Consider the following 14,194-nt stretch of genomic DNA (forward strand, 5'->3'; position numbering starts at 1 on the left):
AAATTATATTGTTTTTCACTAATCATTGTTCAGATTCGATTCTTCTTTTCAGGAACCCTCATGCACATGGATATTTTTTTCCTCCATGACAAAATGTTGGTGAATGGATTTTTTATGAAATGCCGATATAGACTATTAATATAGTACATTTTGTATTTGACAAACACAGAGTAAGTTCTAGGCATCTATTCATTTTATTCCCTCCTAGAAGGAAAAGCAACTGTAAGATCCAGATTAAGGACTTAAAAAATAAAGACGTTTTGGTAAAGATCATAGAAAGTGTAATATTTTGCCTCTAGTCCTCCTATGCCCTCCTATCATTGATATTCCAAGAGACTACAAAAATCAAAATGCCATTTTTGATTAGCATTAAACGTACATATATAAAAATACATTGTATGTAAACTTCACATAGATACTTTCAATAGAGCCCTCGCTGTGTCTGACCATAGGGAAAAATTATTAAGACATTACAACTGTTAAAGAGAGTTATTAAAACAAATCTATGAACCCTTTCTGAAAGTCTGCTTTGATATCATATATTTCCTAATATACTAGAATTTAAGCTGTCTTGTGGCACTGGCATAAAGATATAGTTTTTTAAAAGACGAGGGCAAGCATCGTAGAATTATTTCTGTCCCCTAAACTGAAAGGGCATAATTCTATTCTATTCTATTCTATTCTATTCTATTCTATTCTATTCTATTCTATTCTATTCTATTCTATTCTATTCTATTCCATCCTAATTAATATATTAATATAATGTTAATATACTCCTATATTATATAGTTATATAATACTATAATCAACCCCTACCCTCAAAACGCTATCGAGCACTGCACACTAGAACAACTAGACACAAGAACGGTTTTTTCCAGAACGCCATCACTCTGCTAAACAAATAATTCCCTCAACACTGTCAAACTAGTTACTAAGTCTGCACTACTGTTAATCTTCTCATTGTTCCCATCACCCATCTCCTCCCACTTATGGCTGTATGACTGTAACTTTGTCGCTTGTATCCTTATGATTTATATTGATATTGATTGTTTCCTGATTGCTTATTTGTACCCTATGACTATCATTAAGTGTTGTACCTTATGATTCTTGATGAATGTATCTTGTCTTTTTATGTACACTGAGAGCATATGCACCAAGACAAATTCCTTGTGTGTCCAATCATACTTGGCCAATAAAAAAATCTATTCTATTCTATTCTATTCTATTCTATTCTATTCTATTCTATTCTATTCTATTCTATTCTATTCTATTCTATTCTATTGATATACATTAATATATTATATATATTTCTAGAGCATATGTCCCTGGATGCTGGGTTTCCTAACCTCACATGAGTAGCCAGCCTATTTGTGGTGTATGAGGGAGTTATTTCAGAAATTGATAGGTCTTCCTCATATTATGGGAAATGGCGAAGGGCATACATTATTTTCTGCCCTTTCCTCTGATCCTAAATCAATCAAGCTTGCAGGGTTGAAAGAAAACCCAAACTTTTCCACTAGCTGCTTTGTATGGAGCTGTAGCTTCCATTTTCCTGTGAAGAACTTTTCCATCCCTTTCCAGAGACCTTCAGTATCTTCTTTCCTTCTGTTTGATTTGACTTTTGGTTTCTGCTTGCTTCTTCCATGGTTATCCTTTTCCTTTTCCTTGTACTAATTCCTGCTACTTTTGCCTATGAAATAGCCTGTTTTTGGTTTGGTTTTAGTGCTTTCTTTTCCATCAGCCTTGTTCTCCTTTCTGTGTTTGTGGTCCTGCTAAGAAGCAGAGGGTGGCAGCTCTTGTTATTTCATTGGGAGAGCTTGCAGCCATTTTATTTGTTTTATTTTGCTGTTTTTTGGGGGGACAATAGCAGGCAAGATGCAAGGCGCCTTGCTTTCTTTTGGATTTTATGTGTTATTTATCAAATTGAGAAACTGCCCATCTTCCTCACAGAGGAACTCGTAGTGCTATACAAAAATACTCTTATTTATTTGCTTTACATATTTAATTTCTATAGCTACATCTCAACATTGGATTACTGCAATGCTCTCTACATGGGGCTCCCCTTGAAGAGTACCCGGAGGCTCCAGCTGGTTCAGAATGCAGCTGCGCGGGTGATAGAGGGAGCTGGTTGGACCTCCCATATAACACCAATCCTGCGCAGACTGCACTGGCTGCCTGTGGTCTTCCGGGTGCACTTCAAGGTGTTGGTTACCACCTTTAAAGCGCTCCATGGCTTAGGACCGGGTTACTTACGGGACCGCCTACTGCCACTGTTTACCTCCCACCGACCCGTGCGCTCTCACAGAGAGGGACTACTTAGGGTACCGTCAGCCAAGCAATGTCGGCTGGTGGCCCCCAGGGGAAGGGCCTTCTCTGTGGGGGCTCCTAACCTATGGAACGAGCTTCCCCCTGGACTTTGCCAACTTCCGGACCTTCGGACCTTTCGCCGCGAGCTTAAGACCTATTTATTTATCTGTGTGGGACTGGCATAGAATTTTAGTTGTTTTAGGGTTTTAAATTTTTAAATTAGGATTTTGGGATTTTAAAAGTATTTTTAGATTGGGCTAATTTGAATAAGTTTTTAAATTATATTTTATTCTGTATGTATTTGATTGTTGTTTTTATTTTGCCTGTTCACCGCCCTGAGTCCTTCGGGAGAAGGGCGATATAAAAATTAAACTACTACTACTACTACTACTACTACTACTACTACTACTATTATTATTATTATTATTATTATTATTATTATTATTATTATTATTATTATTATTATTATTATTATTAATTCGATTTCTATACCGCCCTTCTCCCAAAGGACTCAGAGGTGTACAGCCAAAATAAAAACAAACAATACAATATACAATTAAAACAAGAATTAAAAAACTTATTACACAATTGGCCTAAGACTTTAAAACATTTAAAATTCTAAAAACCCATTAAAATTCATAATATAAAGTTAAAACCCACAAAAATTTAAGCCAGCCCCACGCGAATAAATAAATGTCTTTTTAATTCGCAGCGGAAGGTCCAAAGGTCAGGTATTTGACGTAAACCAGGGGGAAGTTCGTTCCAGAGGGTAGGAGCCCCCACAGAGAAGGATCTTCCCCTGGGGGCCGCCAGCCGACATTGTTTGGCGGACGGCACCCTGAGAAGTCCCTCTCTGTGTGAGCATACGGGTCGGTGGGAGGCATGAGGTAACAGTAGGCGGTCCCGTAAGTACCCAGGCCCTAAGCCATGGAGCGCTTTAAAGGTAGTAACCAGAACCTTGAAGTGCACCCGAAAGACCATAGGCAGCCAGTGCAGTCTGCACAGGAGTGGTGTTACATGGGAACTACCTGGAGCTCCCTTTATCACCCACGCAGCTGCGTTCTGGACTAACTGAAGCCTCCGGGTGCACCTCAAGGGGAGCCCCATGTAGAGAGCATTACAATAATCCAAGCGCGAGGTAACAAGAGTGTGAGTGACTGTGCACAAGGCATCCCGATCAAGGAAGGGGCGCAACTGGCGAACCAGGTGAACCTGGTGAAAGGCCCTCCTGGAGACGGCCGTCAAATGATCTTCAAACGACAGCCGTTCATCCAGGAGAACTCCCAAGTTGCGCACCCTTTCCTTTATTATCAACAAGTGACTCTGGGCATACATCATAGAACACAAGAACACGTGTAAAACAATTAAAACAGTACAAAATAAATACGTATGGCATCTAGTTGAACATGGATACGGCACCATTCACTTACTGGATTATAATATTTCAATGCCACCAGTAAGAAAAGTTTAATAAGATGCGGTAAATTCTATAACATAACATATCTAATATATACAGTACTTCCAAAATAAATGTATAACTTGAGCCAAGCAAATCAAGGCAAAAGCTGATTGATAATTGGAAAACAAAGGTATCTCATAGAAGCTAGGACTGTTGTATATATTTTCCATTTAGACATATTAATGTTTGAATCTATATACAATTCATTCATTCTCTCCTCCTACTTTCAGAATCTCCCTGGTCCTCAACATGTTATTGCTTCAATTTTCCAGATACATTGGAAATTTAGAATAGAAGGAAAGCGAGAGTAGTGAGTGCCAATTCTCTAAGATGTTGTTTTGGGTAGAAACTGAGATGTCTGCTTTAAAATATCTCTGGAGAGCAATCAAACCCCTAGGGTGAGAATAACCCATGCTAAAACTAAGATAGTTATATTTATTTCTAAAAAAAAAGTTTATGATCCTCACTTGTCACTATATTTGAAAACATACAAAGCAGAATTTAGAGTACTGTGCCTGTGATGTACCTCTGCAACAGGAGGTAGAAAGAAAGAGCTACTAGGGTCAAATGGCCACATGGGCCTATCTCTTGCACCAGTGGTGGGATTCAAGTAATTTAACAACCGGTTCTCTGCCCTAATGATTTCTTCCAACAACCAGTTTGCCAAACTGCTCAGAAAGTTAACAACCGGTTCTCCCGAAGTGGTGCGAACTGGCTGAATCCCACCACTGCCCTGCACCTATTCTGTTCAGAAAAGAGGTGGCTTGGAAGTTCTTCATGGTGGAGATCTACATTTATCCAATCTCTTCTTAAAAACCACCAGGAGAAAAAGTGCTTTCAGAACATGACTAGAATGGTTTGTATGGTTTATTGAACTTTCAACAGCTGGTGATGCCTTCCTGGCTGTTCCGCCCTAGTCTGCCAATAACTGTAATGGACTATCAGAATAACCTTAAAGAACAGGACAAGGATCCACAGCCAAGACCAAGGCCAGATGAGAGGAATCCAAATTCAAAGCAGGAATGTATGTTGAGAAAACTTCTCAAAACATTTTTGTTAAGTCCTCAGGGCTACGACGCCACCTACAGACTGCAAAGCGGGAAAACCGAAGCCCCGTCATTGGTTCAGCCGTCTGACAGCCCTGTATTTAAGCAGCTGTCAGATGGCGCTTGTTGCTGTTGCCTTCATGGAAGTTTAGCCTGCTAGCTGTTTACTCTGTTAGCATTAAAGGTTGTTGTTGTTACTTGCAATCTGTCTTGCCTCAGTTACTGCCTGCCGAGTCTCCCTACAGAGCAATTTTTTTAGTTCTCTTTAGGATAAAGGAAGTGGGGAGTGGTTGGGGGAGGAGAGAGAAATAATAAACAAAGTTTACATGAACCCCTAAATGTGGTAAGCTTGTGTGTGTGTGTGTTTGTGTGACAAGTCCCTGAAGTTTTCTTGGCATGTTTTGCCCTTGCCTTTTCCTTAGGGCTGAGAAATAAGGACTGGGTCAAGATTTCCCCAGTTAGCTTCTTGCCTAAGGCAAGACTAGAACTCACAGTTTCCTAGTTTCTATCATTAATTACATACCAAACTGGCTCTCTTTTTGTAAAATACTAGCTAGTAATGACTCAGGGCCAGGTCTAGACTTAAACAACCTATGCAGTCGCCTAGGGCACCAACTTTTATGGAGGGCTAAAATTGAAAAGAGTTTGACAATCCACAATATGAGTGTAAAATCTGATAATCTTTCCTAGCTGCATACCTGCTCAAGGCTTAAATATAATCATAGGGGTGGCAGAATATGACTTTGCTTACAATACCAAAATGTCTACAGCTCTGGAAGAATGGCCTCTTTTTGTAAAGGTTCAAAGCTGATAACCCTGAGATAAGTCTGCCACATATGGCATAATGCGGGTCAGTGGTGGGTTCAAAAATTTTTATTACCAGTTCTGTGGGTGTGGCTTGGTGGGCATGACATGGTTTGGTGGGTGTGGCTTGGTGGGTGTGGCAGGGGAAGGTTACTGCAAAATCCCCATTTCCTTCCAATCAGCTGGGACTTGGGAGGCAGAGAATAGATGGGGGCGGGGCCAGTCAGAATTTTTACTACCGGTTCTCCAAACTACTCAAAATTTCCACTACCGGTTCTCCAGAACTGGTCAGAACCTGCTAAAACCCACCTTTGGTGCGGGTGAATAATTAGAATGGGTCCCAATAAAAGGTAGCTAAATTAAAACATTCTCTAGGGATACTTGGCTTTCCTAGGATGGTAGAAGAATGGGTTCTACTTCCATTTCTCTCCCAGCATCTGCACATAATTTCTAAGGGGAGGACCTTTCTAGTTTGAAATTATATAATGCCAAAAAATGTGAGAAGCCTGCAATTCTTTCTGCTTTTAAACAGGCCACAAATATCTTTTTATCCTATGAAATATGTCACCATATACTTTTACTACCTCTATACTGATTTTGCTTAAAAACATTTATACTAATGTACATTCTTTGGCACTTTTTAAAATTGATTTTTCTACTTTTATTAAATTCTTAGAGTTGGTTCTTGTGTAAAAGAAACTTGATAGTAAATCTGACAGCTGCAAAAAACAAAATAAAATGGGCTCGGCTGCAAAGAAGGAGACTGGATACTCTGTTACAAAAGAGTTTAAGTTGTGATTTGTGTACAAGGCTTGGTTTTCAAATTCTTCCATATGAAAAATTGAAGGCTGATTATAGCTTTCTAATTTTTTAAAATTAGTAATTAGATTTTGGGCTGTTGTAAACTTTTTAAATTGATTACAGTCCTATCTGATACTTGTGTTCAAAAGACTTTGGGGGGGTGGGGTGGGGGGGTGGAGAGAGGAAATGTAAAAGTGGGGATATAAGTAAAAATAATGAATCCCCACCACAATATAGGTGCAAACCAGGGGTGAAATCTAGCAGTTTCTGACAGGTTATGGAGAACCGGTAGCGGAAATTTTGAGTACTTCAGAAAACTGGCAAATACCACCTCTGACTGGCCCAAGAGTGGGGTGGGAACAGAGATTTTGCAATATCCTTCCCCCAGGAGTGGGGAAGGAATGGGGATTTTGCAGTATCCTTCCCCTGCCACACCCACCGAACCACACCACACCCACCAAGCCACGCCCACAGAATCCATACTAAAAAAATTTGGATTTCACCACTGGTGTGAACCAAACTGTCTAAAAATTGTTTCAGTGCAATCTTGGTCTCTTGGTTTCTTCTCATGGAGAAGGAGGAGGAGGAGGAGGAAGAGGAAGAGGAAGAGGAGGAGACTAACATTTCACTTTCTGATACATCTTCTGGAGTAGTCTATTTATTTTGTTGCTGGCATTCCAATATCAAAATTATTAAACAGACGTTAAGAATGATCCTAACAGAAACCTAAATGTTTTTATTCATTGTAGGTTGTCCTGAATCTGGAATCATCGAAGGGTATTCTATTATGAAGGTCATACTGTTTTAATAAAGGTCAGATTTTCATAGGCTATTTTACATTTTTCCAGGATAAGCAAAGAAAATGTGAAGGCTTACATTAGTGTGAATCTTTCATATAATAATCGATGAATGCATACAATTCTGAACTCAATAAATTTGAAATTCAGACTTCCTTTTGCCTGACGGAGAGGAATGTTTCAGAAGTAACAACTAGCGATTGTCCAATAGATGGTACTGTTGTCACTAGAAATGAATTTAGTAGAGTTTTGTAAGATTGCAAAGTTTATTCTGTACTTAAGCTGTTATTGTTTATTATACCTTTTTAAATGTTACATTATTTTAGTGTTCAATTATGTTTTTTGATATGTGATTGGCTTACTCAATATATTCCTAAGGGCCTCTGGGTGCAAGTGAAAATGCTGAGTTAATAAGCTCCCTTCAGGAATGGGTTTACCTACTTGAATACCTCGACTTATCAAATTGACTAGGAAAAGTAACTTGTGGTACAGAGGTTCTGACCAGTTCTGGAGAACCGGTAGTGGAAATTTTGAGTAGTTCGGAGAATCAGTAGTAAAAATTTTGACTGGCCCCGCCCCCATCTATTCTCTGCCTCCCAAGTCCCAGCTTATCGGGAGGATATGGGGATTTTGCAGTAACCTTCTCTTGGATAGGGGAGGGAATGGAGATTTTACAGTATCCTTCCCCTGCCATGCCCACCAAGCCACACCCACCAAGCCACACTCACAGAACCGGTAGTAAAAATTTTTGAAACCCACCACTGTTGTGGTGCCTCATTTTCAGGAGGCACCACAAGTTACTTTCGTTATGGTGGCCAAGTGACAGAAGTGGCCACTCTTTGGAATGGCCTCCTTTTGAGCATCTAACTAGGTCTACTTTTGTTCAAAAAGCAGTTCAGATTAAAGCTCTCCTAGGAGGGTGTTTTGGGCCTAATGCCATTATTCTGCTGGAATTTTTCCCCTACCAGGTGGGAGTTTTGCTACTCCTTGTGCCCAAAATAATACAGGTAGCCCTTAACTTGCAGCCATACATTAGTGACTATTTGAAGTTACAATGTCACTGAAAATATTGACTTATGACCAGTTTTCCCACTTATGGCCATTACAGCATCCCAGAGTCATGTGATCAAAATTGGGGTGTTTGGAAACGTGCATGTATTTATGACAGTTGCACTGACCTTGGATCATGTGATGATCATTTGTAACCTTCACAGCCAACTTCAAGCAAGCAAAGTCAGTGGGGGACGCCAGATTTGCTCAGTGACCTGGATGATTATTTTAACAATTGCAATGATACTGAGCAACTGTGGCCAAAAAAAAAAAAAGTAAACTGGGGCAAAACTCACGTAACAGCTGTCTTGCTTAGCAATGGAAATATTGGGCTCAGTAGTAGTCGTAAGTCAAGGATTACCTATACTTTCAGCATTTTGCTAGGCATGTGTACAAGGGCCTCTGGTGGCTCAACGGACTAAGTCTGTCTGTTATTAAAACAGGTGCTTGCAATTACTGCAAGTTCAAGTCCCACCAGGCCCAAGGTTGACTCAGCCTTCCATCCTTTACAAGGTAGGTAAAATGAGGACCCAGATTGTTGGGGGCAATAAAAGTTGACTTTGTATATAATATACAAATGGATGAAGACTATTGCTTAACACAATGTAAGCCGTCCTGAGTCTTCGGAGAAGGGCGGGATATAAATTCAAAAAAAAAAAAAAGGGTGGGAGACAGGTTGTTCTATCACCTCATCCTTAACCACCCGGCGAATTAAGAAAAATTAGCAATGATGATACTGCTCTGGATATGATTTTATATAGAAATTTGGAGGGTGAGACGAATGAGAGAATTGAATAGATAGACCAAGAAAATGAATGGAAAAAAGAAGCCTTGGAAAAAAAATGCTGAAAGGAAGGTGAAAAGGTAGTGTTGGATGAGCCAGGAAGAGAAGCAGTGGAGCAGCTTTAGAAAAAGATTGTTCAGGTATTCATCTATCACTCCAATCTTGAACATAGTTTATTTCCCTGAGGAAAGAATAAGTTTTGTCTCTACCTTCCTTTTTCAGTTAACCCTATCCTTAATTTAATGTTACTGCTGCATATGGAATGACACCATCTACAAATGAAAGCATCCTTTCATAAATCAATCCTTCCTTAATGGTAAATGTGATTCTTGCAAATGTTTCAACCAATGGCAACATGAGGCTTTGCTAATACAAGGCAGTAATCTGAATCCAATCTTAATCACCCTTAGAGTAGACCCACTGGGTCAATGATGCTAAATTGATGGATTGAAATCCAGATCCCAGTCAAAGTAACCTATTTTCTTGTAGCAGGCAAATTGACGGAACCCATACAGATTGAAAAGTGTCTCAAAATTTAGACAGTCTGTTGAAATTCTAATTAAAATCGAACACAGCCAGACCTAAATATAGCCTTTTCTGCATAGAGACAATTCCAATCAGTTTGAAATCTTGGTTTTTAAGAAACTGTGGAAGTGTAAATCTATATGTACTGATATTTCAGCACCTCATAAAATATAGTATGGAACTCAAGTGGCAATAGAACTACAAGTTTACTTCACTGGCTGTCTCTCCTGAGGGGATATAACCATATAGATGTTAGTCTTTACCTATCCTTTTAATGCATTTTCTGTAAACAATTGTCTATTCTTTTGTAGGCATAAAGTCTGCTGCATTAATCTTTGCTCAGATTAGATTCCCACCTTCAGGATGCTTAACACATACATTCAGAACATGTTAATCTCCAACATATATAATATTTTTAATATAAGCAGAAAATGCAGTGTTGGACCTATTAAGCATCAAGATCAAGTGTTAATATTTAAAGTATTTGTAGGCTCCTCCAACATATAAGGCAAAGGTAAAGGTTTGCCCTGTTTAGTCACGTCCGACTCTGGGGTGTGTGTGCGCTCATCTCTGTTTCTTATCCGAGGGAGTCAATGTTGTCTATATGCATGACTATATGCTGAGGCACACAGAAGATTGTTATCTTCCCCAATGAATTGGTTTGCATACTTGCAAATACAATCCAGATATGATAATGGTGTTAAAACAGAAGGCTTTTATAATAACCTAGATAACTTTTGATGAGATTTTAACAGGTTCAGATGATAACCTGATAAAGAAACTGTATGGATACTTACTAGAGGTTAAGTTAGAGGAAGAACAGGTTAAAGAGACAATGATTGCTTGGGGGAGGAATTTTGGTCATGGGATAGATCTAGATGACTGGCAGAAATTGCGGATGTATAATTATAAAATGACGATGTCAACAGCATTTAAAGATAATTTGTATAATATGTTTTACAGGTGGCATCTACCCCCAACAAGAATTGCTAGAATGTCTAAGGACAAATCTGAAAAATGTTGGAAATGTCATCAGATACCTGGATCATATTACCACATGCAGCTGACGTGCATTGAAGCTAAAAGATATTGGACTAAAATACACATGTGGCTGGAAAAAATGATTAAAAAGCATATTGACTTTAAGCCAGAAATCTTTCTGTTGGGAATTATACCGGAGATATATACTAGAGATACAAAATATTTGATTGTGAATATTACTACAGCAGCTAGGATTGTATTTGCAAAAAATTGGAAAAATGAAAAGTTACCTTTGCAAGGTGAAATAATTAGAAAAATGTTGGAATGTGCAGAGATGAGTAAATTAACATTTGAAATTAGAGAACAAGAAGATAAACAATATTATAAAATATGGGATTTATTCTATAATTGGTTAAATGGAAAGATACGTTAGGAAAAATGAGTATAAGATATATGTATGGAAGAGATGATAATTTTGTGAATGCACAGGAAGATATGTTAACACCCTTACAGCACGTTGTAATGGAATTGATTTGATGAGTTTTTTTTATTTTATGTTTAAAAATAAATAAAAATCCCCCCCCAAAAGAAGAAGATTGTTACCTTCCCACTGAAGTGGTACATATTAATCTATTTGCATTTGCATGCTTTCAAACTTATGCAGCCTATTATTTCATTTTTCCTTCTTTCACTATTCTCTTGACAAAAATCACATACACAAAAAACTCATTAAATAAGTAAGTGATATACTTAAATCTACGGGCTTTACTACTTTGGTTTTTTTAAACATATTGGATTTCTTCTGTGTTTTCCAATATTCACTACGCAAATTTTATTATAAAATCATTGGAAGGGATCTTGGAGATCGCCCAGACCATTCCTCTCATGGTCAGGAAATTCCCCATTTTAATTTTGAATACGTCTTTGTATAGCTTCTATCCATTGGTTCTTATCCCACTCTCAGGCATTACAGAGAATAAATTCACATTCTCTTCCCTGTGATTGCCCTTCAAAAGTTAGAAGACTGCTCTCATGTCTCCCCTTTGTCTTTTTTCCTTTGGTGTAAAGGTGTTTGGGTTTGTAATCACGCTTCAAAGCATATAGCTTTCAAGCTCCTCACCATTTTTGTAGCTCTTCTCTATTTTTTTTTTCAATTCCTCAATATTCTTCTTATATTATGGAAACCAAAGCTGAACACAGTATTCCAGTTGCAATCTGACTAGTGCATTGTAGAGTAGAACAATCACTTCCCATTATCTCAACAATATACTTCTGTTGATGCTACCGAAGATGGTTCTTGGCTCTTTTGGCAGCTACAACATACTATTGCTTCATCCTTCATCTCTGGTCTCTTGGGTAGCTAGATCCTTCTCACCAGTACTACTGAAGAGCCACACAGAAGGTTTCTTATATCTATTTATCTGCTTTTTCTTATCTACAGTACATGACAAACCCTACATTGCTTCTCATTTTACTGAATTCTGATGGAAAGGTCCAATGTTCAAGACTTTTTAAATCTGTAAATTGTCTTCTGAAATGTTATCAAATTTGGTAAACATCCCTTCTGTCTCTTCATCTTAGCAGTTTATAAGAACAGTGGCCAAGACAAACTCTGAGGAACCAGCACTGCATACCTCTCCCCATGTGGATATGGTTGTTCAACCAATTGCAAATCCATCATTCATTCCCTTTTATCAAGAAGCAGGTTATAGTTATGCCCTACTGAAGACTAAATAGACCATATCTATAACATTTCTTGGTCTACTAATCTCATCATTTGTTAAAAAAATTAATAAGATTTATTTGACATGACCTTTTTAAAATAACCCATACTGGGTTCTCATAAGCACCTCACTACTTTCTAACAACATGCAAATTCACTAATTGATTATCTTTTAATTTTCACAGGTATTGATGTCAAGCTTTTATTGTACCATTTCTTCAAAATCCTGCTTTGAAAAATCTACTGCACTTTTAATGTACCTATTGTAGTATTCACCTTGAATAAACAGGTTAATATGTAAGAATAATGTAGGTACAATGTATCTTTTACAATATATCATCAAAGAGTTGTTACCTAATAAAAATAGATGCCATATAATTTATACTTTGATTTTCAAGCTTAAAAATAACAAATTTTGTTCTTGTAAAAATTGTTTCTTTTGTTCATCTTCTGTTCATAGAGAGATCATTAGAGATAGATCAAAAAGAACTGGGATGAAAATCCAGTTACTCATAATGATTTATGGGTAAGTTGGAGCAAAGCCTTCTTGCTCAGTAACTTATTATGAGAATAAGAAAGAAAGTAGATATACTGAGTTGATCCATTGGGAGGAAAAGCGTGATAAAAATACGATGGATCAATGTGGAACTCTTTTGGGATGCACTTAAATGCTTGAAATGTATTCAGAAATGGTGAAGTGGAGTGGTAGGAAGAAGTACCAGCTGGTCAAGATGAAGGCTGCATACTGTGAGATGTAGATCCTCAATATTTTATTTTCCTATTATTTCAGGTTCCTTGGAAATCTAGAGTCTTAACAGCATGGGCATCTTGGCAATGCTTTTGATATCAGCATTCTGAATAGTAACACAAATTAAAGTACAAAGAAAATGGATTGCTTTCTATGTTATATAGTGCCAATTTCTTTAAATTTCATCCTTACCTTTATAGTATAGAAATCTACTCATTTTAACTGTTGCTTACATCTCTAAGTCTTACTTTTGTTTATATCTGCATAATACTGCCTATCTCTTCTTAATTTATTTTTCCTTTCCCTTCTTGTTACTGTCCCAATCTCAATTGTGTATTTTTTTTCACACAACACTTCTTAAAATTTTTACCACCCAAGACAGAATGGAAAAAACAAACATGGAAGGGAATGTTTGTTATTGTCTACAATTTGATACTATTTGCTTTAGTACATATAATATGCATTGTTCAAGTAGCGATCTGTTCAAGTAGCGATCCAGGTATTTTAGATTAACTTAAAAATACATGACATATACCTATGTCTACAATAGTATCCTTCATAAGTGAAAAGATTTTGTCTATTGCTGGACATTTGAAATTATCTGAGTCTCTTCATCTTATTTCCTTTCTCCCCTTTTTTGTAACAAGTATTTATGCATTATAGCAAAAGCAATAGCACTTAGATTTATATATGACTTCATAGTGCTTTACAGTCAGCTCTAAGAGGTTTTCAGAGCATATTGACCCCAACAACCTGGGTCCTCATTTTACCCACCTCGGAAGGATGGAAAGCTGAGTCAACCTTGAGCCTGGTGAGAATCGAACTGCCAAATTGCAGGTAGCCAGCAGTCAGCAGAAGTAGCCTGCAGTACTGCACTATGCCACCACAGCTCTTATATTAAATATATTTCTTCCACTGAATTTAATTTTGCATGAACTGGAAAGGTACAAGAAGTAAACTGTGTTTTTTTTTCCCACTGAAGCTCTTAACATATTGTATGTCCAACAACTAATCAACCCTAATCCTAATCGATCAATCCTGTTGTAATGCATATTACTTCCTTCTAATTTTTTTGTATTTGTATTTGAATTGATATGGAGAGCACTGTATGCACAGCAGACATAGATTGATTTCTATGCTTCTTCTTTTCTACTGCTAACACATAATTG

At 37.6% G+C, this 14,194-nt stretch overlaps 1 long non-coding RNA gene across 1 annotated transcript in view; it reads left to right on the forward strand.

Moving 5' to 3' along the window:
* The window catches only part of LOC131201369 (uncharacterized), a 79,730-nt gene extending 67,094 nt beyond the window's left edge, over nt 1-12,636 (forward strand). Inside the window, exons 3-4 of the long non-coding RNA XR_009155826.1 lie at nt 7,167-7,230; nt 10,537-12,636. This is a non-coding gene — a long non-coding RNA (uncharacterized LOC131201369). The remainder of the gene's footprint in view (nt 1-7,166; nt 7,231-10,536) is intronic.
* Nucleotides 12,637-14,194: the final 1,558 nt, after the last annotated feature.

This window comes from Ahaetulla prasina, chromosome 1 (genome assembly GCF_028640845.1).
Source record: "Ahaetulla prasina isolate Xishuangbanna chromosome 1, ASM2864084v1, whole genome shotgun sequence".
NCBI classification, from domain to species: domain Eukaryota; kingdom Metazoa; phylum Chordata; class Lepidosauria; order Squamata; family Colubridae; genus Ahaetulla; species Ahaetulla prasina.